At 39.6% G+C, this 26,463-nt stretch overlaps 1 pseudogene; it reads right to left on the reverse strand.

The window, feature by feature from the left end:
* Positions 1-242: 242 nt before the first annotated feature.
* Positions 243-26,345, reverse strand: LOC101419322 (zinc finger protein PLAGL2-like; annotated as a pseudogene).
* Positions 26,346-26,463: the final 118 nt, after the last annotated feature.

Genomic DNA, 26,463 nt, shown 5'->3' on the forward strand with positions numbered 1-26,463 from the left:
TCTCCAAGAGGCCTCCCTCTTCCCCAAAGAGAAGGAGGTTCTGATGCTTCTCAGTGTGGCGCCTGATACAGATTTTTTTAAAAAGTAAAAATACTTGAAATCATTTGATATGTGAGCTTTTCATGGGGTTGGGACTCAAGTCTCTTCCTGGATTTGATCCTGGAGACTGAATGCCCAAGCCAAAAATTCAGACACTGGAATTTTGTCTCTTTGAACCCAGCTCTGATAGCTCAGCTGCTTTCCTAGGGGATGCAGATGGAGTGGGTACTAAGGCTTCCTACAGAGCCAAGGCAGGAGTTGAGGAGCCAGCTGGGGGTCCTCCTTGGGGATTTCTGGAATGCCTGGTGGAAACAAGGTGTTAGGGTGGTGCTCAGGCCGAAGGTGAAGAGGTGGGGCAAGGAGGATAGGGGCCCAAATTCAGCAGAGCCCCAACCCCTGGGAGAATCTTGAGGCTGAGCTTGCAAAGTGGGAAGCAGGGGCTGTGCCTCTTCTTGGGGTAGCCCATGGCCAAACTTCCCGTGGCCCTAGGTGGTTTATACAGTTTGAGTGAAAGAAAGCCCAGTAAGTGAGAAAAGTTCACATTAGTAGAGCAGAGGGTCTCAGAGAGGTTGGCAGGGCGTTTAGTGAGCAATGTTTCATGTTGGAGAGCCACAGCTGTGCCAGCTGAGGTGAGGCAGGATGGGGTTTGACAGAAGAGAGAGACAGGTTTCCAGGAAGCTTAGCCAGAAAACCATCCACCTCTACTTTGGGCAGTTTGTCAGTCAAATATGAGGTAGGTCCAAGCCGGTATTTTGGACAGAGTTAAGCTGGGGGGCAGATAATTGAAGATTCCAGAGGGTAGTTCATACCTATGGGCAGTGTGTTATGCACCAGTGATGTGGCATGCCAGTGCTGGGTATGCTAGTGATGTGGGGACCATACATGCCCTGGGGGAACATGCTAAGAAAGTCCTTGGCCCCCATCTTGTCCTTTACATTGACGGTGGAGCTGCAGCTGAGCAGGCCTAACATGTCAATGGGTTCTGTCTTAATCTTGAACAGCTCATGCTGGTGGCCCTTCTCCACATGCCTAATCAGGAGGTCCTTGCTGCCGAACTGCTGGGCACATTACTGACACAGGAAGTCCTTCCAGCTGTATGTACCTCCAGGTGTCCCTGCACATCGTTATGAGTATATTACCATTGGTCGCAGTAGTCACAGGAGTGCTGTTTCTTCTGATACCCAGCATGAGTGTGCCTTCATCTAGCAGGCCTGGGTACTTTGAAATGTCTGTGGGTACCACTTGCAAGTGATGTCACCAGAGCTGTTGGCATGCATGGCCAGGTGGAGCTGTTAGCCCAGCTTTGTTTTGTGATTCTTACTGTGCTCAGATTAGTGGAGAGCCTCTTCATAGGGGTAATGGATATACAGTTGGTCCTTGCAATGAAAGATGTCATCACAGTACAAGACCACAAGCACTGGTGGGTTTTCTGGCCTGAGTACAGGGCCATGTGCTTGTACTTCGGGACGAAAGTCTTGCCACAGTGCATCTGAGGACAGCTATAGGGTCTCTGCTCAGGGTGGGGAAGTTCTGAGGCCTCAGCTTCTCCCCATTTGTGATGGATGTCCCTACGATTTACACTGGCACTTCACTTGACTCTCACCTCCCAGCCCAGAGGGATTGGAACTAATTTCTAGTCCACTACCTCCTCCCTGCCTTGCATCTTGAATCAGGGGAGAGCAGGAATAGGAGACGCTGGTGAAAAATGTAATGAGGGCAAGGCAAATCGCGAAGGGCCACGGTATTCAGAAGGCCTTCCAATTTACTCTACATAGACTCTCTGCTCTGTTCCAGCCTCCAACACAGCCATCAGAAAACAATCTCTTCACTGCTCTCTGGACCCCATGTTGCAGGTCGGAGCAAGCTGAGCCTGCCAGGCCTTTTCAGGCAGGGATGCTGGTGACAGTCAGACCATTGTGCAGAGCATTGGGGGATATCTGGGAAACTTCTCTGTCAATGAAAATACTCTGCATTTTGGTTGAGGTGGTGATCATAACCCAAATTTATTGAACTGTATATTATCAATGAGTGGATTTTATTTTAGCTATGTTATAATGTGTTAAAACTGAGGATAATATAGGACTTAAAGACATTTTTAGAGAAATAAAAACTAGGTATTTGTCACTAGGAAATCAGCACACTGAGATAGGCCAAAAATTTTTCAGACTGAAGTGAAATGATAACCAGGAATGAATAGAGTATAAGAAATGGTAAATAGGATGATTTTGTGTTTTCATCTTTTAAAATTTGTTTTAGTATTCAAAGAAATATTAATAGCATATTGTGGGGCTTATGAAGTGTGAAGAAAAAAATACATAACCACAGTCACACAAATGAATTTAATTCAAGAATTTATATTGTTGTAATTTTCCTCCATTTTGAGTGGAGCAGCACAATGTTCATTCTAAATATACTGTAATAAATTAAGGATGTATGAAGGAGGAAAACATCCTGAAGTTTTTCCTCATACAGGAAAAAATTTTAAGCATAAATTCAGTAAAGTGTATGACAAATTACAGAACTAGGCATGACTGAAAGAAGAATTCAGCAAGCTAATAAACATCTATCTTCATAGTAAAAGATAACATATCGAATGCTTTCTCTCTAAGACTGTAAATAGTAAGAATTAAAGGATGTCATATATGATGACATCTATTCAACACTTTACTGAGGTAGTTGTCAGTGCAATAAGGCAGGAAAAAGAAATTAAAAATGTAACATTTGGAAAGAAGTAATTGACTTTGTTGTTTTGCTGCTTTTATATACTGACAGCATGACACTTTTCTTGGGAAATCCTAGGATTTCTATACAAATATTTCTAGAGCTGATAAGTAAATTTTGCAGAGGCTATGAGTGAAATACCAAAAAAAAACAATTGTATTTCCATATGCTCTCAGTATATATTTGGAAAATTAAATGAATAAACAATACCATTTAAATTATCCATGCCATAGATTGTTTGCAAGGATGGTAACAATAACCCCTTATATTCATAGTTCCCGATTGAAGTACTAGTAAGTCTTTAATACATTGATCAAGGTCACATATATTTTCATAAGTGTTCATGCAGATTAAATGAAAAAATTAAATTTTGAAAGGGCAAGTAGAATAATGATCCTGCAGCCATGCCAGTGTCCTAATTTCAGGACACTGTGAAGGTGTTAATTTCATGGCAAAAGGGACTTTGCAGATATGATTGAAGTAAAGGATTTGGAGATAAGGTGATTATCCCGGATTATTCAAATAAACCCAATCTTAAAACATGAATCCTTAAAGAAGAGAAGTTTACCTGGTTCTGGTCAGAGGAAGATGTGACATACAGTGCAGTTGTCAGAGATATGCAATGTTGCTTGATTTGAAGAAGTAGGAAAGGCTCCATGAGTCAAGGAATATGGGTGATCTCAAGAAGCTGCAAAAGGCATGGAAATGGATTCCACTTAGAACCTCCGGAAGTAATATGGCCTTGCTAAGCCCATGGGTTTTTTGTTGTTGTTGATGTTATTTTTTACTTTCTGAAATTTATTTATTTGTATTAGAGAAGATGTAGGTTCACAGAAAGAGCATGAACTAAAGAAAGTTCCCTTATACCTACCCATATACCTTTCCCCACTTTTAAATTTTGCATTAGTGGGCCCCTTTTTTACAATGGATGAGAAAATATTATTATAATTGTACTATTAACTATAATCCATAGTTTGTATTAGCATTCACTGTGTTGTAAAGTACTATAGAGGCAGGGCAAGATGGCGTCTGAGTGAGTGCACCTTATAATCTCTCCTGCAAAGAAGCGGCTGAGTAGGGTTGGACTCCTGCTGAACCGGGCTGTTTCAGGTGTTTGCAGGGCAGGAGGTGTCTGTACGTCAATTTGGTGGGACGGTGACAGAGGAGATTCTTGTAAGAGGTAGAATTTTGGGTCTCTTTCACGGAGGTGGAGCTGCATGCAGCACCCATCCCCCTGTGACTGGCGGCCCGGCTGCGGCAATTCCTGGAGGCTTTGCTGCGCTGGGGAGTTCCCAAGCCCTGAGCAGGCTGCTTCAGGGACTTGCAGGGTGGGAGGTGTCTGGTAGTCGATTTGGTGAGACAGTGACAGAGGAGATTCTTGCGAGACGTGAAATTTTGGGTTTCTGACATGGAGGTCAGAGCTTCTGGCTAGAGGCCCTCCCCCTAGGGCTGGCAGGCCATCTGTGGTGATCCCTGAACTCTTTGTAGTACAGCAGCGCCCCCAGCAGGCTGTTTCGGGGGCTTGTAGAGCGGAATGTGTCTGGAAGTCGATTTGGTGAGACAGTGACAGAAGAGATTCTTATGAGAGGTGGAATTTTGGGTTTCTGACATGGAGGTCAGAGTTTGCTGGCGTGACCCCTTCCCCTAGGGCTGGCGCCCAGCAGTGGGGATCCCTGAAGGCTGTGTTGCACAGCGGTGCACGCAGGCTCCCTGTTAACCGGATGCGTGGTTCCCAGGTCTGTGTCCCCTAAACCCTGGTACCCATACTCCAGAGACTCACACCTCTTGAGCCTGCAATATCACAGACTTCCCATCCCTGAATCCACCGTGCCCTAAAGTCCAACTGAGGTCCTTGATTATCCTAGCCCTCGGTGTTTTTGGGTTTTTTTTTCTCTCTTTTTTCTTTTTTTTATTGTCTTGGTTGCTAATATTGCATTAACTCTTGATCTTTTCCCCATTTTATCCCCCAAGGTCGTTTTTTGTTTATTTAAGGTTTTTTTCCTTCCTTTTTTTCTTGCCTGTTTCCCTCCCTTTTCTTTGCCCACCACCTTTTCTTCATCTTTTTTTTCCTTTACTCTCTTATTCTTATTATTTTATTTTATTTTCTTTATATAATAGGTGCTGAAGGCAGCGCTTCACACTTGCTGAGTTTCCTCATCCCCCATTTCCTCTTTTATGTGTGAATTGATGTTGACCACCTACACTATCCCCTTGCCCCCACATCTTGCTATCCTCCATCATCTACTGTCTCTCTTACATTCCACCTCCCTTTCTTTGGCCCCCGAATTGTCTAACTTTTAATTTCTAATACCTTTGTTCTGTTATAGCTCTTCTATCCACTCTTGATATTATTGTCTTTCTTTTCTCTTTCCCTCTCTCATGAAAACACTAGCTTTTAATTCATACTATATTCCTCCCCATATTCAGTTGACTATATCACTATAGGTACTCTACTTACTGCTATAAATCTACACAACTTACATGAGTCTAATATCCATTCTCCCAGATCACATTGTGTTGGTCTGTTAACATTTATTACCGATACTACTTTACACGTTTTCTTTCCTTACACATTGTCCTTTCCCTGGCCCTAATATTTTCCTTCAAAGTGAACTTAGCCAGCAACAAGAAATTAGAGTAAGAAGAACAAAATGACAAAGAGAAGGCATAACACTTACACATGAACAACAATTAATTAATCCCCAAGACGAGAAAAAGAAGTTAAGGAACTGATTAAACCCATCAATATAAAATGATGACCAGACAGCAACAAAAAACTACAAACCAAACCAACAATCAGGAAAACATGGCAGAATCCAATGAACAAACTAAAAACCAGGAAGGGGAGCACAACTTCGGACAAGTAATTAAAGATCTCAAAACATATATTAGAGACCAACTTAATGAAGTAAAGGAAGAGATTAACAATATGAAGAAAACACTTGGAGAGGAAATTTAGACATACACAAAAAGATAACAGATATCATGGGAATGAACAACACAGTTCAAAAAATCAAAAATACACTCTCAGCAAATAGCAGCAGATTAGAAGAGGCAGAGGAGAGAATTAGTGACATGGAAGACAGTGCATCTGAAATCAAACAGATAGTAGAATTGATCGATAAAAAGATAGAAAAAATCCAGCTAGGAATTAGGGACCTGAATGACAATGCAAAATGCACAAACATACTTATTATAGGCATCCCAGATAAAAAGATAGAAAAAATCCAGCTAGGAATTAGGGACCTGAATGACAATGCAAAATGCACAAACATACTTATTATAGGCATCCCAGAAGGAGAAGAGAAGGGAAAGGGAACAGAAGGGGTGCTGCAGGAAATAATGGCTGAAAACTTCCCAGATCTACTGAGAGAGATGGATGTCCAGGAAGCACAATGCACCCCAAACACCATAAATCCCAACAGGCAACCCCAAGACATATACTTGTCAAATTATCCAGTGTGCTCAAGACAAAGAGAAAATTATAAAAGCAGCAAGAGAAAAGAGAAACATCACATACAAGGGAGTCTCCATAAAATTAAGTGCTAATTTCTCATCTGAAACCATGGAGATAAGAAGGCAGTGGTTTGATATAGTCAAGGTACTAAAAGAAAAAATTTTCCAACCAAGAATACTCTACCTAGCTAAACTAGCATTCAAAAATGATGGAGAGTTCAAAATATTCACAGAAAAACAGATATTAAAACACTATGCCAACAAGAACCATGCATTTCAAGAAATACTAAAGGGATTTCTGCAGGAAGAAAGGAAAAACCAGGAGAGGCAGAGTTGGAGGAAAGTTTAAGAGTAAAAAAAGTCAAAAAGAGAAGGAAAAAAACAAACAAAATATGACAAACAAAAGTCAAATCAAAATATGGCTAACATAAATAATTCCTTGAAAGTAATAACACTGAATGACAATGGATTAAAGTCACCTATCAAAAGATTCAGACTGGGATATTGGATAAGGAAATATGACCCATCTATATGCTGTCTACAAGAAACACATCTTAGACCCAGGGATTTGGGGAGGTTGAAAGTGAATGGTTGGAAAACAATCTTACAAGCAAAAAATAACCAAAAAAAAGGCAGGAGTAGTTATATTACTATCAGACAAAATAGACTTTAAATGCAAAACAATTGTGAGAGACAAAGAAGAATACTACATATTAGTGAAAGGGACAATCTCTCAAGAAGAAGGAACAATCATAAATACTTATGCTCCTAACAAGGGTGCCTCCAAATACATGAGGAAAACACTGGAAAAACTAAGTGAAAGAATAGATGCCTCTACAATTATAGTGGGAAATTTTAATACAACACTATCAACTTTGAACAGAACATCTCAAAAGAGAATCACTAAAGAAATACAAACTTTGAACAGTATATTAGAGGAGCTGGATCTAAAAGACATACACAGATCATTACACCCGAATACAGCAGGATATACACTTTTCTCAAGTGCACATGAATCATTCTCCAAGATAGACCATATGCTAGGCCACAAAGAAAGGCTCAATGAATTCAGAAAGATCAAAATCATATAAAATAATATCTCTGTCCACAGTTGAGTGAAGCTGGAAATCTGCAAGGGCCAGAGGCCCAGATTTCACACAAAGATATGGAAATTAAACAGCACACTCTTAGAAAAACAGTGGGTCAAAGAGGAAATCTCAAAAGAAAATAATAACTACCTTGAAAATAATGATAATCATAACACAATATAACAAAACTTATCAGATGCAGCAAAAGCAGTACTGAGAGGGAAATTTATAGCCATAAATTCATACATCAAAAAAGAAGAAAGAGCAAAATTTGAAGAACTAACTGCACATTTGGAGGAATTAGTAAAAAAACAACAAATTAACCCCACAGGAAAAAAGAAAGAAAGAAAGAACAAAGATAAGAGCAGAACTAAATGAAATAGAAAATAAGAAAGCATTTGAAAAGATAAACAAGACCAAGAGCTGGTTCTTTGAGAAAATCAATAAAATTGAAAAACCATTAGTGAGACTAACAAAGAAAAAAAGAGAGAAGATGCAAATACACAATATAAACAATGAGAAAGTAGATATCACCACTGACCCCACAGAAACAAAGACAATCATAAAAGGATATTTTGAAAAACTATATTCCAACAAGAGTGACAATTCAGAGGAAAGGGACAAATTCCTAGAAACTCATAAGCAGCCTATATTGACGAAAGAAGAAATTGATGATCTCAACAAACCAATCACAAATAAAGAGATAGATCATTAAAAACCTCCCAACGAAGAAGAGCCCAGGGCCATACGGCTTCACAGGTAAATTCTACAAAACATTCCAGAAAGAACTAACACCAATCCTGCTGAAACTCTACCAAAAAATAGAAATAGAAGGAACATTACCTAACTCATTTTATAATGCCAACATTACCCTAGTACCAAAGCCAAAGACACCACAAGAAAGAAAAATTACAGACCAATTTCTCTAATGAACCTAGATGCAAAAATCCTCAACAAAATACTTGCTAACCATATTCAACAACACATTAAATGAATTATACACCATGACCAAGTGGGATTCATCCCGGTATGCAAGGATGGTTCAACATAAGAAAATCAATCAATGTAATACACCATATAAACAGATTGAAGGAAAAAAATCATATGATTATATGTATAGATGCAGAAATATCATTTGACAAAATACAGAGCCCTTTCTTGATAAAAACACTACAAAAAGATTGTAATACAAGGAAATTTTCTGAACATGAAAAAGAGTAACCCAAGTAGTGAGAGTGGGGGTGGACCCACATCCTGGGGAGGACTAATGCCATCCAATAGAGGGAACTGTATCCCTCGAGAGAAAGGGTGGCTCCCAGGGCATTGGGGCAGTTGAGCAAGTTAGGCCCTGAACACTATTCCATCTATCTCTGGAAGTGGCTCCTCAGGAAACGGAGGTTGGCTGTCACTGAGGGCACCAAGGTGGAAGGGAAAATGGACGTTAAATGTGTGGAACCAAAGTAAATGGGGGGTAAGAGAGGAGTTTCTTGAGAGTACACAAGGATGGATATAAAACATGTAATATTACACCATAACATATAGGAGATGACAGACTGATAATGTAAACCATAATGTAAAACATAGGATAACTAAAAATGTAAAGAACTGTGTATCCTAAAGTATGCACCATAATGTAAACACAGATGTCACCTTGTTAGAAAGCTAATGTCTCAGACTCTGTACATCACTTTAAGTAAATATGATATGAATAGGGCGTAAGAGTATCACTGTGGAAGGGAAAAGGTTTTCTGGTGGATGTGTGGGAGTGCTGTATATTATATATATACATTGCTGTGGTCTAGGACTCCTGTGAAGAAAAGCTGAATAATTAGGGGGGGGGGGGGGGAAAGAAAAAAATAGGATGTGGAATTTTTTCAAGTCAACATTCTTTATCTAAGTTCTTTATCTAACTTTATCCAAGTTCTTTATCTATCCTTTAAACTCATCGCTATATGCCATTCCCTAGTAAGGGACCATGACATTATATTGGGCTTCAAATTTCGGGGAGTTCTGGATCACAGAGTGTTTCAACAATGGCAATGGAGGGATACTGGTATGGGATACCAATGACAGGTGATATATGACTGACAGGGAGCGGTACAGAACATATGTCCAGGGTGCATGGTAATGTTTGGATATACTCATAGTGGCAACAATTAAAAACCACAGTAGGGGGGGTACTGGGTTCCTGGCCAGTGGTGCTCTGTCGTGGTCCCTAGGGGAGCAGCGACAGTCTCCCAGGTACAGTGGTGGGGACCAGGAGGGAGTGAGGTTCAACAGTGAGCCCCTGATACTAATGACTATGCTTGTGAGCTGATAAACCCAAAATAATAACAAGGCCTAGAGCAACTTTGTGCCTGGGAATTTCCTTCTGTCAGCCTTCATGTTACTCAAATGTGGCCAGTCTCGAAGCCAAACTCAGCATGTAAATGCAATGCCTTCCCCCCAGCGTGGGACATGACACCCGGGGATGAGCCTCCCTGGCAACGAGGGACCACTATCAACTACCAACTGATGATGCAACTGGAAAATGACCTTATACGGAAGGTTCAATGCGGATCAGCAGAATATCCATGTCTACATAAAATACCATGACTTTAAAATGCTGTTTGACCTAAAGTAAGGGGGAAATGGAAAGGAGAAATGAGTTTATATGGCTACGAGTTTCTAAAAAAGAGTCTGGAGGCTGGCAGAAGGTTTGCCCTCATGCACAACTGAGCAGAGTCAGAGAGACAGATAAAGCAGATACAACCCCCAGATATTGGTTCCTTTGAGGGCTAAAGAGACCCATGGGAGTTATGGTCATGGCCGATGGGGTTAACTACCAGGGCAGATGGCCCCTCTTTGGAAATGGTGTTTATGTGTGATGAATCTGGACTCAGATGGGATCTCCCTTCATAAGACTTTCATGCTAATGTGCTGGAGGTGCAGTTAATGTTGGGGTTTAAGATATATTTAGGGGATTTGAATCTCTGGACTGACAATGTGATAGCCAGATCCTGAGCCTCAACAGACTCCAGCACCTACAATCTGATTTATTGGACTTACCACACTCAGCTAAGATGGAGGTGAAGAAGGACAACCACCACACCATGGAGCCTAGAGTGATTACAACTGAAAATGGGAGGATTGCATCCAGCATCCAGGTGGAATCTGAGCCTCCTCTTGACATAAAGGTGCAATGGACACAACCAATCCAGTGTCCACATAGAAGAGGTGGCATTGGATTGGGAAAAGTGGACATAATGGACAAAGGGTATGGGGAAAGGCAGGAAGAGATGAGAGGTGGAGGCATCTTCGGGACATGGAGCTGCCCTGGATGGTGCTTCAGAGGTAATCACCGGACATTGTAAATCCTCACAGGGCCTACATGATGGAATAGAGGAGAGTATGGGCCATGATGTGAACCAATGTATATGAGGTGCAGAGGTGCCCAAAGATGTACTTACCAAATCCAATGGATGTGTCATGATGATGGGAACGAGTGTTGTTGGGGGGGGGGGAGAGGGGGGGTGGGGGGGTGGGGTTGAATGGGACCTCACATATATATTTTTAATGTAATATTATTACAAAGTCAATAAAAAATAAAAAAATTAAAAAAAAAAAAAAAAAAAAAGAAAAGACAAATAGTGTCTTAGAATTATGGAAAAAAAAAAAAAAAAGAGTATATGTGAAAAACCCACAGCCAACATTGTTTACAGTGGTGAAATCCTAAAATCCTTCCCTCTAAGATCAGGAACAAGACGAGGCCCACTCTCTCCCCTTCTATTTATCATTGTCTTAGAAATACTTGCTCGAGCACTGAGGCAAGAACTAGATATAAAAGGCATTCAAATTTGGAAAAGAAGAAGTCAAAATTTCATTATATGCAGATGACAAGATCCTATACATAGAAAACCCTGAGAGGACTACAACAAAGCTTCTAGAACTCATAAATGAGTTTAGTAAAGTCACAGGTTATAAGATCAATGCACAGAAATTAGTGGCATTTCTGTACACCAATAATGAGCAAGCTCAGGAGGAAATCAAGAAAAAAAAACCATTTACATAGTAAATAAAAAAATCAAATACATCACAATAAATTTAACTAAAGATTTAAAATATTTATACACAGGGAACTACAAAAGATTGTTCACAGAAATCAAAGAAGACCTAAATAAATGGAAGAATATTCCTTGTTCATGGATAGGAAGACTAAATATTATTAAGATGTCTATCCTACCAAAACTGATCTACACATTCAATGCAATGCCAATAAAAATCAACGCAGCATTCTTTAAAGAGCTAGAAAACTGACTATGAAATTTATTTGGAAAGGAAAGAGGCCCCAAATAGCCAAAGACATATTGAAAAAGAAAAACGGAATTGGAGGAATCACACTTCCTGACTTCAAAACATACTACAAATCTACAGTAGTGAAAGCAGCATGGTATTGGCATAAAGAAAGACACACAGACCAATGGAATCAAATTGAAAGTTCTGATATAGAACCTCATATATATAGCCATATAATATTCAATAAAGCCACCAAACCCTCTCAACTGGGAGAGAATGGCCTATTCCACAAATGGTGCCTGGAGAACTGGATAACCATATGTAGAAGAATGAAAGAGAATTACCATCTCACAAATTATACAAAGATCAACTCAAGATGGATCAAAGACCTAAATATAAGAGCCAAGACTATAAATACCTTGGAAAGCAGTGTAGGGAAACATCTACAAGAACTTGTAGTAGGAAATGGCTTCAAGAACTTCACACCAAAAGCACGGGCAGCAAAAGAACAAATAGATAAATGGGACTTCCTCAAAATTAAAACCTTCTGCACCTCAAAGGAGTTTGTCAAGAAAGTAAAAAGGGAACCTACACAATGGGAGAAAATATTTGGCAAGCATATATCCAATAAGAGACTTATAACTTGCATATAAAAAGAATTGCTATATCTTGAAAATAAAAAGATAAACAACCCATTTAAAAAATGGGAAAAAGATTTAAACAGACACTTCTCCAAAGAAGAAATACAAATGGCTAAAAAGCACATGAAAAAATGCTCCAAATCTTTAGCTATCAGGGAAATGCAAATCAAAACTACAATGAGATACCATCTTACTCCCATAAGATTGGCAGCTATGAAAAAAACAGAATACAAATGCTGGAGAGGATGTGAAGAAATGGGAACACTCATCCACTGCTGGTGGGAATGCAGAAAGATCCAACCATTCTGCAGGACAGTTTGGCAGTTTCTCAAATAACTAACCATAGATTTGCCATATGACCCAGCAATTCCACTACTGGGTATGTACCCAGCAGAACTGAACGTAGGGACACAAACCGATATATGCATACCAATGTTCATAGCAGCATTGTTCTCTATCGCCAAAAGCTGGAGTCAACCCAAATGCCCATCAACAGATGAGTGGATCAATAAAATGTGGTATATACATACAATGGAATACTACTCAGCTTTAAGAACAAATACACTGCAAACACACATGATAACATGGATGAATCTTGAGAACCTTATGTTGAGTGAAGCAACCCAGGCATTGAAGGACAAATACTACATGACCTCGATGATATGAAATAAGCAAGCTGCCTCAGAGAGCTAGAGACTGGAAGATAGGCTTACAGGAAATCAGGGGGTAGGGGAAGAATGTAAGCTGACATCTACATGGGTGAAACCTATGATAAGCTGGAGGTAAGTATGTGTACAAGGAAGGCATAAAATGGGGGCATAGGGTTACCATTGGGTGGGGCTTTGGGGGTTTGAGGGGGGCTAGGGATGGACGCATGGGTAATATTGCCCAAGAAATTGGGGGGAGGGTGGGGCAACACACAAACATAGGAGATTGTCAGGAGTTGGTTGAGAGTATAATGCTGAGAAAACCTTTTCAAAATATAATTAGGAAAGTTACCTGTTTAAGATACTCAAAGGGGATAATCTGACACAGGACAGACTCCTAGGGAATATCTGAATGCTCATTTTGCCAGAGTGGGTTATACCATTGTGTAGAGACCTATATAATGAGAGGAAAGGTAGTCCCACAACCTGGGGAGGACTAATGCCATCAAACAGAGGGAACTGAATCTCTCAAGAGAAATGGTGGCTCCCAGGGCATTAGGGCAGTTGAGCGGGTCAGGCCCTCAGCACGTTGCAAGTATCTCTGAACATGGCTCCTCAAGAAATGAAGATTGACTGTCACTGTGGGCCCCAAGGGGAGGGGGAAATAGATATTGAATAGATGGAACCAGAGTAAATGTGAGGGCAAGGGAAGTGTTTCACAAGTGTACAGAAGGATGGATATAAAATATGTAATATTAAACCAAAAACATATAGGGGATGACAGACTAATAATGTAAACCATAATGTAAAACATAGGATAACTAAAAAATTTAGAAAACTGTATAGCCTAGAGTATAAACCACAATATAAACACAAATGTTACCTTGTTTGAAAGCTATTGTCTCAATATCTGTACATCAGTTTCAGTAAATATGATATGAACAAGTTAAAAGATTATCGCTGTGGAACGGAAAAGGTTTTATAATGGATATGTGGGAGTACTGTCTATTGTATATATAAATTACTGTGATCTAAGGCTCTTGTGAAGAGAAGCTCAATAATTAGGGAAAAAAGAAAAGAAAAAGATAGGATGTAGAATTTTTCCAAATCTATATGTATTCTATATCTAACCTTTAAACTAATCACTATATTCCATTTTACTAATAAGGGAACCTGACATTATAGTGGGCTTCACTTTTCAGGAAGTTTTGGATCACAGAATGGTTCAACAATGGCAGCAGAGGAATACTGGTATGGGATGTTATTGACAGGGGACATATGGTTGACAGGGAGTTATACAGGGCATGTGTCCAGGGTGCATGGAAATGTTTGGATATACTCATAGTGGAAACAATTAAAAACAATAGCTGGGGGAGTACTGGGTTCCTGACTGGGTGGGGGGGGGCTCTGTCATGGTCCCTAGGGGAGCAGCGGCAGTCCCCCAAGTGCAACAGCAAGGACCAGGAAGGAATGAGGGTCCAACAGTGAGCCCCTGATACTAGTGACTATGCTTGTGAGCCTACACACCTGAAATAAGAACAAGGCCTAGAGCAGCACTGTGCCTAAGGGTTCCCTCCTGACAGCCTCCGTGTTACTCAAATGTGGCCAGTCTCAAAGCCAAACTCAGCATGTAAATGCACTGCCTTCCCCCCAGTGTGGGACTTGACACCCGGGGATGAGCCTCTCTGGCACCGAGGGATCACTACCAAGTACCAGCTGATGACGTAACTAGAAAATGACCTTGAATTAAAGGTTCAATGTGGATCAGCAGACTATCCCAGTCTATATATAATAACAGGAGTTAAAAATGCTCTTTGACCTAAAGTAAGGGGGAAATGGAAAGGACAAATGAGTTTATATGGCTATGAGTCTCTAAAAAAGAGTCTGGAGTTGTCAGAGGAATTGCCCTTATGCACACCTGAGCAGAGTCCCAGAGACAGATAAAGTAGATACAACCCCAGGTATTGGTTCTTTTGAGGGCTAAAGAGACCCACAGGTTCTATGGTCATGGCAGATGGAGTTCACTGCCATGTCGGTTGGCCCTTCTTTGGAGCTGGTGTTTCTGCATGATGGAGCTGGACTCAGATGTGATCTCCTTTCACAAGCCTTTCATGCTACTTTACTGGAATTGTATTTGGTGCTGGGGTTTAAGATATATCTAGGGGATTTGAATCTCTGGCCTGACAATGTGATAGCCAGGTCCTGAGCCTCAACAGACTTCAGCTCCTACACTCTGATTTATTGGACTTACCCCACTCAGCTAACATGGAGTTGAAGAATGTCAACCACCACACCATGGAGCCTAGAGTGCCTACAACTGAAAGCAGGAGGATTGCATCCAGTATCCATGTGGAATCTAAACCCCCTCTTGACATAGATGTGGAATGGACGCAACCAAGCCAAGGTCCACAGGAAGGAGGAATACAGTAAGGATCAGAGTGGACTTAATGATATTCTATTCATGAACTATTGTGGTTAATAATCGAGAAAATGTGGCATTGGTGTGGAAAAAGTGGCCATGGTGGCTGCTGAGGGTGGGGAATGGGAGGAAGAGATGAGATGTGGAGGCATTTTCGAACTGGGGTTGTCCTGAGTGGTTCTGCAGGGGCAATTGCCAGACATTGTATGTCCTCCCATGGCCCACTGGATGGAATGTGAGAGAGTGTGGGCAATGGTGTGGACCATAGGCCATGGGTTGCAGCAATGCCCAGAGATGTACTCACCAGATGCAATGGAAGTGTCATGATGATGGGGGAGAGTGTTACTGTGGGGGTAGTGGTGGGGTGGGGGAGGTGGGGGTGAATGGGGACCTCATATTTTTTTAATGTAATATTTTTTTTAAATGAATAAATAAAATTAAAAAAAAAAAGAAAACTAACATAAAACTGCTACAAATATCCTGAAAAAGATGAGTCAAAGGGTGAGGAGAGCCATGTATACCATATCTTAATATCAGACAGGGCTCTCTTGTCCTTCAAGCAGTGAAGCTTGGTTGTCACTGTGGGTGCCAAGGGGAAGGGGAAAGAGGAATAGAATAGATTGGAGAGGGGTTAACTGGGGGGCAATGGAAGTGTTCCACAAGATTGTGCAATGATGGATATAGGCCATGTTAAATTTCACCAAAAACCTATAAAAGTATATAGTCTAAAATGTAAACCATAATGTAAACCATAATGTAACCAAAAATTTAGAAAATTGTCCAGTCTAAATATAAACCATAATGTAAATTATAATGGAACCATGGTTAGTAGCTATGTTTCAATATCTGTACATCAGCTGTAGCAAGTAAAACTCCACATGTAAAAAGACCATTGCTAGGGAAGGGGGAAAAGGGTTTGATGTTGGGTATATGGGAGTCCCCTATATTGTATATGTGACTTTACTGTGATCTAAAACTTTTTTGAAGACATAGTAAAAAAAAATTTTTTTTAAGATGTAGACACTGAGAAAGGAATGGAAGAAATTGCCTTGCCACTGTACCTACAGACAAGACCTATTACAGTGATGACAGGCAAAATGTCAAAAACAAAGTTTTATGGTATTTTTCATTTTTAAAACCTCAATTCATTTTTACTTTATTTTAGTTTTTCTAAATTAGTATGTATTCTATTTGTAATCTGTAAATCTATCATCACTATTTAATTTTCCTATTAATTGAATTTGGCAATATATTAGGCTTCATTTTTTAAGAAGTTTTGGATCACAGCTATGGCAGGGGAGAAACACTGGTGTGGGGTGACATTGATGGGGGATGAATGGGTGGGAGGGAGTTCTCCAGGGAATGTATATAGAGTATATAAATATGTTTGGATATTCCTTGGGTATTGTCATAATAGATAGAGTTACATATGACAACTGAGGGAGTGCTGAGTTCCCATCTGATGGAGCTCAGTCGCATTCCCTAATAGAACAGCAACAATCCCCCAAGTGTAAGGGCAAAGGCCAGTGAAGAAGGATGGTCCAATGATGGGCCTTTCATACTATGAAATTACTATGCTTATGAGCCTGTGTGCTTCAAATTTCAACTAGGCCAAGAGCTGCGGGGTGACTAAGAGTTACCTCCTGGGAGCCTCCATGTTACTCAAATGTGGCCACTCTCTAAGCCAAGCTCAGCATATAAATGCATTACCTTCCCCCCAGTGTGGGACATGATTCACAGGGATGAGGCTCCCTGGCACTGAGGGATTACTACCAAGCACCAGCTGGTGATGCAAATAGATAAAGACTTTGAATAAAAGGGGGAAATGGTAAAGACAAATGAGTTTATATGGCTAAGAGACTTCAAAGTTAGTTGGGAGGTCATAAAAGGGGTTGCACTTATGCACGTCTCAGCAGGATCTCAGAGACAGCCAAAGTAGATACAACCCCAGGTAGTGATGCTCCTGAGGTACCAAGACACTCAGGTCCTACAGTCATGACAGATGGCTCTGATGTCCAGTGTCTTGCCAGTGGGCTCTACTTTGGAATTTGTGTTCCTGAGTGTGATTGAGCTGGACTCAGATGTGACTTCTCTACACATGCCTCTTCTGTCATTTTATTGAACATGTGGTTGGCATTGGGGTTGCTGTATGCTCAGGAGACTTGAATCTCTGGACTATCCATGTGCCAGGTGGACCCTGAGCCTCAGCAGAGTTGCAACACCTACTCTGTCAAGTTCACTGGACTAATCCAGGTTAGCTAACAGGGAGGTGAGGATGGTCAACCACCACATCAGGAAACTGAGCGAGTCTACAACTGCAAGCAGGAGAATCCCATCCATCAGCCATGTGGCATCTAAGCCCCCTCTCAATTTAGAGTGGAGTGGACATTGCCATCCCAGGGTCCTCAGGATGGAGGAATAAAATATGGATTAGAGTGGACTTACTGATATTTTATGATAGAACTATTGTGACTCTAGCAATGGAAGAAATTGTATCATTGATGTGGAGACAGTGGCCACAGGAGTTGCTGAGGGTAGGGAGAGGAAAGTAGAGATGCGATATGGGTGCACTGGGGGACTTGGAGTTGTCCAGAATGATACTGCAGGGACAGATGCAGGACATTATATATCCTGCCATAACCCATTGAATGGACTGGCGGACAGTGTAAACTACAATGTAAACTATAATCCATGCAGTGTAGCAATGCTCCAAAATGTATACATCAAGTGCAATGAATGTGCCACACTGATGAAAGAAGTTGTTGATGTGGGAGGAGTAGGGGTTGGTGAGTGGGGTATATGGGGACCTCTTATATTTTTTAATGTAACATTTTGTGTGCTCTATGTATCTTTTTTTAAAAAGACAATAAAAAATTTCATTTTCAAAAAAAAAGGTATACTCTAAGTAAAGCATTTGTGATTTAAACATTGTAGAACATATTTAGAGAGATAGTGAATGTAACAGTGTAGGAAATTAGAAACTGATTCAAGTACATAAGGAAATTTTACATATTGTAATGGTGATATCCAAATCAGTAGACCCTTGCCTCATTCCTAGACTCTTCTCCCTCACGTTTCCAGAACATGAACATCTTGCTCTAGCTCTTGGTATGAGGTCTTCATTATAGCCACATAAGAGTCCTCAATTTGCATGAGAGGCAGGCTGGCAAGTTCTAGGATTTTAATGCCACCAGGAGTAAACTTCAACAACTGAAAGATAGCTAGCTATTCATGAACAAGTATTCTGGTTCCTCTCTCCTCATATTGGACAATTCTAATGCATGTTCCACACCGTTTCTCAGAGATCTTCAGCATGAATGAGCTCCAGGTACTCAGAGCAATTACATTCTCATTAATAAACATTGTGTTGCTTTGTTTCTGTTTACTTTTTTATTTCTCCATTTCTTTACCAGAGCTTCCTGGAATCACCTTTTAAATGAACTGCTTGAAATCAAACCTTTTTCTCCAGGTTTGCATCAGAAGGAAGCTGACCTAAGAGGGTTGATATCAGAAGTGATGCTAAGAGATAGTCTAAGAACAGCATTTTGGCATTGGGTCATTCACTATCCATATGGCAAAAAGGACCCCTTGACGGTATGAAGTAAATAAGTAGGGTGATCATCATATAGTCAAAATTATTTTGTGCTGCCTCAGAGTCCATCTTACTTTAGCTAATCCACTTGCCTCTACACTGACCTTTAATTTTAAAGAGTTTTCCAATTCCAAGGCCCAGGTTCCCCAGAGCTCAAACCCACTACCCACATGACAGACAACATACACAGCCCAACCCAAAACACACAGGTGGCTCAAGATGATAAGTTAACATTCCCCACTGCTCTGGGAATCCAGTCCCTTTCCATTTTGATTGTGTCTTGTTTTGAACTAACTAATCCTGGACACCTGTATGAAGTCTAGTGACCTTCACCAGTGGGCAACAATAAATCTACCGGCCCATGGGTCTTTCTCACTCTGCTTGTGTGCTTAGTTGAGGCACCCGAGCATACCAAGCTTCCTCTTGTACTCTCGTGGCACCTATGAGTAACACATCTTTTCTCATGCATCATGTTCTTGATTTTCCACGCTGTCACACTTAAATTCTAGCCTGACACAAATCTAAAAGAATGCAGAGGGCTTTAGATAAGGGACAAGGAGAACTTACTACAGTGGCATTGTAAGTCATTCAGTTAACGTAAGGTAACATCTACAATAAGAAGTAAAAGAAAAGCTAAAATACTTACAATTATAAGTATAACCACTGTTTTCAGTAGTTACAATTTCCTGTTATTTTTGTTATTTCTCAATTCCAAGGGATTAGGAGCAATGGCTAGTCTGGCTGCTTCAGGCTTTGGAGGGATATAGATATGATGGGGCAGAAAATGGCATTGTTTTGCTTGTAATTGAAGATAGTCACAATTTCCTGGTCATCATTCTTGGAGGGACTGGTACCCCAGGGTCAGGGTCCACCTGGCATAGGAATAACCAGGAGGCTTGAAGTCTCTGAGAAACAAACTCAATAAGTAAATTGAAAATTATAGGATTAAATCAAAGAAAGAAATGGATGATGATTCAGGGACTTACAAGTGAATATAACTATGTCACCTTGGTGGAATAGCTTTTCTTAGATTCCCAGATAGAGCCTACTGAGGAGGTATTGATTCTATGTAGCCATGTAGCTTGTTTATGGTATCCAGATATGCCTAGGTTTTTCAGGAGCATTGTACTTAAGGTTCTGTACACTGTGGTAGTTTGTAATAAGTGGCATACACTTGCATAAGAGTAATCTTGAGAATATCCTTGCAACTCCAGATAAAATATTTTAGCCGTAGAAACTCATTTTGTTCTATTTCTTTTAATATATCCGCCTTTCGATCAAGTTCTTTATCTGGAAGCATAGTGGATTAATCCCTCAGTGTCAGGGAGGCTCACCCTAGGAGTCATGTTCCATGTAGGGGGGAGGGTACTGAGTTTATTTGCAGAGTTTGACTCTCAGAGAGGACACATTTGGGTATGACTCCTGGGCATCAATTATAATTTGGCTTTGCTTCAGCATTACAGAAATGTTTTATTTGTGCAAGCTTTAAAATAGAGAGCTAGACTCAAAAGCTTAGTTCCTTAATGAGAGAAGGTTCATGAGTTTTTTTCCCCACAGGTTTCTCCATTATAAGTTCAAATGGTTTTCAAAAGCAGTGTATTTTAGATTTAATAAGACTATAGGTAAGGCTTTTGATCTTGGTATTAATATATTGAATGATTTTTAAATTAATTGAGTTTTTTCTTAATAAATCAATTTTATTATTACATATTAATAAAGCATTAATCCATTCAAAATATACAATCAGTGGTATATTTGTCTGCCAAAGGGATGCTGATACAAAATACCAGTAATCATTTGGTTTTTATATAGGGTATTTATTTAGGGTAGAAGCTTACAGTTACCAGGTCATAAAGCATAAGTTACTTTCCTCACCAAAATTTTTTGCCACATGTTGGAGCAAGATGGCTGCCAAAGTCTGCCAGGGTTCAGGCTTCCTGAGTTCCTCTCTCCCTGGGGTTCATTCCTCTCCAGGCTCAGCTTTTCTGTTTTCTCCTCATCAGCTGTAGACTATGAGGCTCTCTAGGCTTTGCCCCTCTCCACAAGGCCAGCTGTAGACATCAGGTGACCAGCTCTGTCTCTTTCCCCGGGGCTTGATTCTCTGATGCTCTCCTCCTCTGTGTGCTTACTTCCTGGGCTACAGCTCAAAACTCTAACATTGCAACTCCAACTAATATCTCTGCTCTGCTATGTAATTTTATTGTGGTGGGTAAGGATTCAACATCCTAATGACTTGGCCCAATCAAGCCCTAATCATAATTTAATCAATTAAAAGTGATACCTCTAACAGACCAATTTACAAACATAATCCAGTAACAATTTTGGAATTCATAAACAATGCCAAACTACTACAAATGGTATTCAGTGTAATCACATATCTGTGCATTCATCACTTCAGTCATTCTGAGAACACTTTCATTATTCCAGTGGTAATAATAATAATAGACAAGAAATAAACCAACAAACAAAACTCATCACCTTTCAATCTCTCTATGCTTCCCCTGCTCTACATACCTGCTATTCATTTTCCTTTTCTCTAGTATATTTGTATTTATATTTTGTAAAAACAGTTTTGTATACGCAATATCACCTACATTTGTATTTTACATAAGGTTTTACCATTTTATACAGTCCCATGTTATAGTTTTTAGCTTCCTTCTAGTAATATACATGACTTCAGAATTTCCCTTTCAACCACCGTCATACCCACATAATAGCTCTGCTAGTCACAAACACTATGATATGCTTGCAGCATTTCTATTCATTTCTACAGATTTACAATCAACACTTTTACCAATTCAGTACAGATTACCTTTCAGCTTTCCAACCTCTACCCTCCTTCTATTTTTTGGTCACCTATATTCTAATTATTAACTCCATGAGTTTCCACAATATATTTAGTTTATAATAGCAGTAGTATACAATATTTGTCTTTTCATGCCTGCCTTCCTCCACTCAACAGAATGTCCTCCAGGTTAACCCATGTTGTCATATGCTTTACAAATTCATTTCTTCTTCCTGTTGCATAATATTCCATTGTGTGTATAAACCACAATTTGTTTATTCATTCATCAGTTAATGAACACCTGGGCTGTTTCCAACTTTTAGCAATTGTAAATAATGCAGATATGAACATCAATGTGCAGCTGTCTGTGTCTCTGCTCTAAGTTCTTCTGGGTATATACCTAGTAATGGTATTGCCAGGTCACATGACAAGTCTATGTTCAACTTCCTTAGAAACTGTCAAACGGTCCTCAACAGTGGCTGTACCATTCTACATTCCCACTGACAGTGAATAAGTGTTCCTATCTCACCACATTCTCTTAAAGTTTACCGCTTTCTGACTTTTTAACAGTGGCCATTCTAATAGGTGTGGAATGATATCTCGTTGTAGTTTTGATTTCCATCTCCCCATTCACTAGGGATATTAAACATTTTTCATGTGTTTCTTTGCCATTTGTATTTCTTCTTTGGACAATTGTCATTTCAAGTCTTTTGCCAATGTTTTAATTGGGTAGTTGGTCTTTTTATTGTTGAGTTGTATAATCTCTTTGTATATCATGGATATTAAGCCCTTATGGGATATGTGATTTCCAAATATTTTCTGCCATTGGGTTGGCTGCCTTTCCACCGTTTGACAAAGTCCTTTGAAGTGCAAAGGTTTTTAATTTTGAGGAGGTCCTATTTATCTAATTTTTCTTTTGTTGCTTGTGCTTTGGGTGTAAGGTTTAAGAAACTACCACCTACCACAAGATCTTGAAGATGTTTTCCTACATTTTCTTCCAGGAGTTTTATGATTGTCACTTTTATATTTAGGTCCTTGATCCATTTTGAGTTAATTTTTGTATAAAGTGTGAGAGAGGAGACCCCTTCCTTTCATTTGGATATGGATATCCAGTTCTCCCAACATCTTTTGTTGAATAGACTGTTCTGGCCCAGCTGGGAGATGTTGACAGCCTTGTCAACAGTCACTTGACAGTAGATGCGGGGGTCTACTTCTGAGTTATTAACTCCATTCCATTGGTCAATAGCCTGTCTTTATGCCAGTACCATGCTGTTTTTATCTCTGCAACTAATAATATGCTTTAAAGTCCAGAAGTGAGAGTCCTCCAATTCCTTCTTCTTTTCTAAGATCTTTTTGGCTATTTTGGGCCCCTTACCATTCCAAGTAATTTTGGCAATCAGTTTTTCTATTTAAAAAAAAAAAGGTTGCTGGGATTTTTATAAGAATTGCATTGAATCTATAACTCATTTTGGGTAGAATTGACATCTTATGATATTTAGTTGTCCAGTCCATGCACATGAAATGTCCTTCCATTTATTTAAATATTCTTCAGTTTCTTTTAGCAATGTTTTGTAGTTTTCTGATACAGGTCCTTTGTGTATTTAGTTAAGTTTATTCCTAATTTTTTATTGTTTTAGTTGCTATTATAAATGGAATTTTTTTTTTTATTTCTTCCTCACATTGCACATTATTAGTACATAGAAATGCTATTGATTTTTGTATCCCCCCACTTTGCTGCTATTAGTTCGAGTAGCCTTGTTGTGGATTTTTCAGGCGATTCTAGATATAGGATCATATCATCAGTGTACAGTGAAAGTTTTATTTGTTTATTTCCTATTTAGGTGCCTTTTATTTCTTTAACTAACCTAAGTGCTCTCACTAGAACCTCTAGCACAATATTGAATAACAATGGTGACAGTGGGCATCCTTATCTTGTTCCTGATCTTGGTGGGAAAGCTTTCAGTCTTTCACCATTGAGTACAATGCTACCTGTAGGATTTTGTATATACCTTCCCATATTGGGAAAGCTACCATCTATTCCTATCTTTTGGAGGTTTATTTAACAAGAAAGGGCACTCTATTTTGTCAAATGTCTTTTTGCATCAATTGAGAGGATCACATAATTTTTCTTCTTCAATTTATCAATCTGATTTATTACACTAATCGATTTTCTTGTGTTGAACCATCCTTGCATACTGGCATAAAACCCTACTTGATCATGGTGTACAATTATTTAAATGTGCTTTTGGATTCTGTTTGCAAGTATTTTGTTGAGGATTTTCCTACCTATATTCACTAGTGGTAATGGTCTGTAATTTTTTTTTGTTCATAGTATCTTTACCTGGTTTTGATATTAGAGTACTGTTGGCTTCATAGAATGAGTTTGGTTATGTTCTTTTCTGTTGGATTTTTTGGAAGAGCTCGAGCATGATTGGTATGATTGGTGAAGCCATCTGGTCCTGGGCTTTTCTCTTTGGAAGGTTTTCATGACTGTTTCAATCTCTTCACTTTTGATTGATTTTTTGAGGTGTCCTATTTCTCCTAGGGTCAGTATAGGTGGTTCATGTGTTTCTAGGAATTTGTCCATCTCCTCTACATTGTCCAGATTTTTGGCATACAGTTGTTCTTACAATCCTCTTACGATCTCTCCTATTTCTGTGGCATCAGTAGTAACGTTTCCACACTCATTTCTGATTTTATTTATTGTGTCTTCTCTTTTTTTCTTTGTCAGTCTAACTAAGGGCTGTCAATTTTATTGATCTTCTCTAAGAAACAACTTTTGGCTTTGTTGATTCTTTCTATTTTTTGTTGTTGTTGTTGTTGTTGTTGCTGTTGTTCTCTATTTCATTTATGTCTGCTCTGATCTTTACTATTTCTTTCTGTTGTCTTGGTTTGGGATTAGTTTGCAGTTCTTTTTCTAGTTCCTCCAGGTGTGCAGTTAGATCTTCGTTTTAGCTATTTCTTCTTTTTTAATGTAAACATTGAGGGCTGTAAATCCCTCTCAGTGCTACCTTTGCAGTGTCCATAAGTTTTGATATGTTGTGTTCTCATTTTTATTCATCTCAAGATATTTGCTGAATTCTCTTGCAATTTCTTTGACCCACTAATTATTTAAGATTGTGTTGTTTAATCTCCATATATTTATGAATTTTCCCTTTTTCTGTCTTTTTCTGGTCTGGTGTTCTGTCTTTGAAATCACTAATTCTGTCTTTGAACAGTTCAAATCTGCTTTTTTGTGTCTCTAATGTACTTTTTTTTACTTTTAAAGCATTTTATTTTTTTTTATTTTTTTATTTCTTTATTTATTTTTGGCTTTACTTATTTTTAATATTACATTCAAAAAATATGAGGTCCCCATATACTCCCCACCCCCTTCACCCCACTCCTCCCCCCATAGCAACAATCTCCTCCATCATCATGAGACATTCCTTGCATTTCGTGAATACATCTCTGAGCACCGCTGTACCTCATGGTCAATGGTCCACATCATAGCCCACACTCTCCCACGTTCCATCCAGTGGGCCATGGGAGGACATACAATGTCTGGTAACTGTCCCTGCAGCATCGCCCAGGACAACTCCAAGTCCCAAAAATGCCTCCACATCTCATCTCTTCCTCCCATTCCCCACACCCAGCAGCCACCATGGCCACTTTCTCCACACCAATGCCACATTTTCTTCGATTTCTAATCACGATAGTTCATGAATAGAATATCAGTAATTCCTCTCTAATGTGTTTTTAATCTCAACCATTGTGTTTTTCATTCCCTAAGGTCTTACTTTTCTTAGCAGGCCTTCAAATTGTTCTCTATTCTCACCCAGTGTCTTCTTAATATCCTTTATTTCTTTATTCATATTTTCTTTAAATTTTTTTGAATTGATATAGGAGAATTGTATGATTATCATTTATTAATTGCCTTAAATCCTGTATCTCTTCAGGATATTTGGTTTGTTCCTTTGTCTGTCCCATCTCTTCCTTTTTCTTAGTATGAATGTAATTTTTTGCTGATGTCTAGGCCCATGAATATGTTAGTGAATTTATTCTGATGGCCAATTTCTCACCCTCGACTATTTTTTTTCCACAGTTGTTCTTTGATATTTGGTTCAATTTATTCTAAGTCTTTAAAATTGCCCAGATTAAGTTATGCAAATCAGGGCAGGGACTCACTAACGGGGTGCAAAATTTTCTCCAGGGATTAGGAAACAGATAACTTTAAAGTTTTTGTCCATGTAATTTCCAGATTGACCAGCAGGTGGTGCTTGTTACAGCAGTCTCACCTTTCTTCTGTTCCTGTGTTGAATCTCCAGAGTAGAGATTCAAAATGGTTTCTGCTGGCCGAATTCACTGAAGAAAAGCCCCCAGACTCCCCTTCCTTTCTCCCTTGAAACAGCTGACAAGGAGGAAGATGTCTGGTCCCATTTCAGTCAGCGGTAGTGAGCCAGGGGGTTTACCCCAGCTTAAGATCTTGGGGGTGAAGGAGGGGAGCCCTTCCTGGCTGCTGTGGGGGCTTGGTAACTCAAATTTTTTATTTCTGGTTCTTCTTTCTGTCCCTCACCCTCCAGGGAGTTCTGTAGCACTGTCCTGGTCTGCTGGCCCACAAAGCAGGCCGCTTGGTCAACTTTTGGCTCTTTCTTTGTTGTTTTGGTGAGAGTATTGAGCCGTGCCTGTAAGTTGGATACCATCTTCCCACCTAATTGAGTTCTAATTGTACCACTCATTTAATTTGTCTTTCCTGACTATTGAGGACAGTAGGGACCAGGAAACCCCTGTTTGATGGGTGAGATCCCACAATGTTTTCTG

Source organism: Dasypus novemcinctus, chromosome 3 (genome assembly GCF_030445035.2).
Source record: "Dasypus novemcinctus isolate mDasNov1 chromosome 3, mDasNov1.1.hap2, whole genome shotgun sequence".
Classification (NCBI taxonomy): Eukaryota; Metazoa; Chordata; class Mammalia; order Cingulata; family Dasypodidae; genus Dasypus; species Dasypus novemcinctus.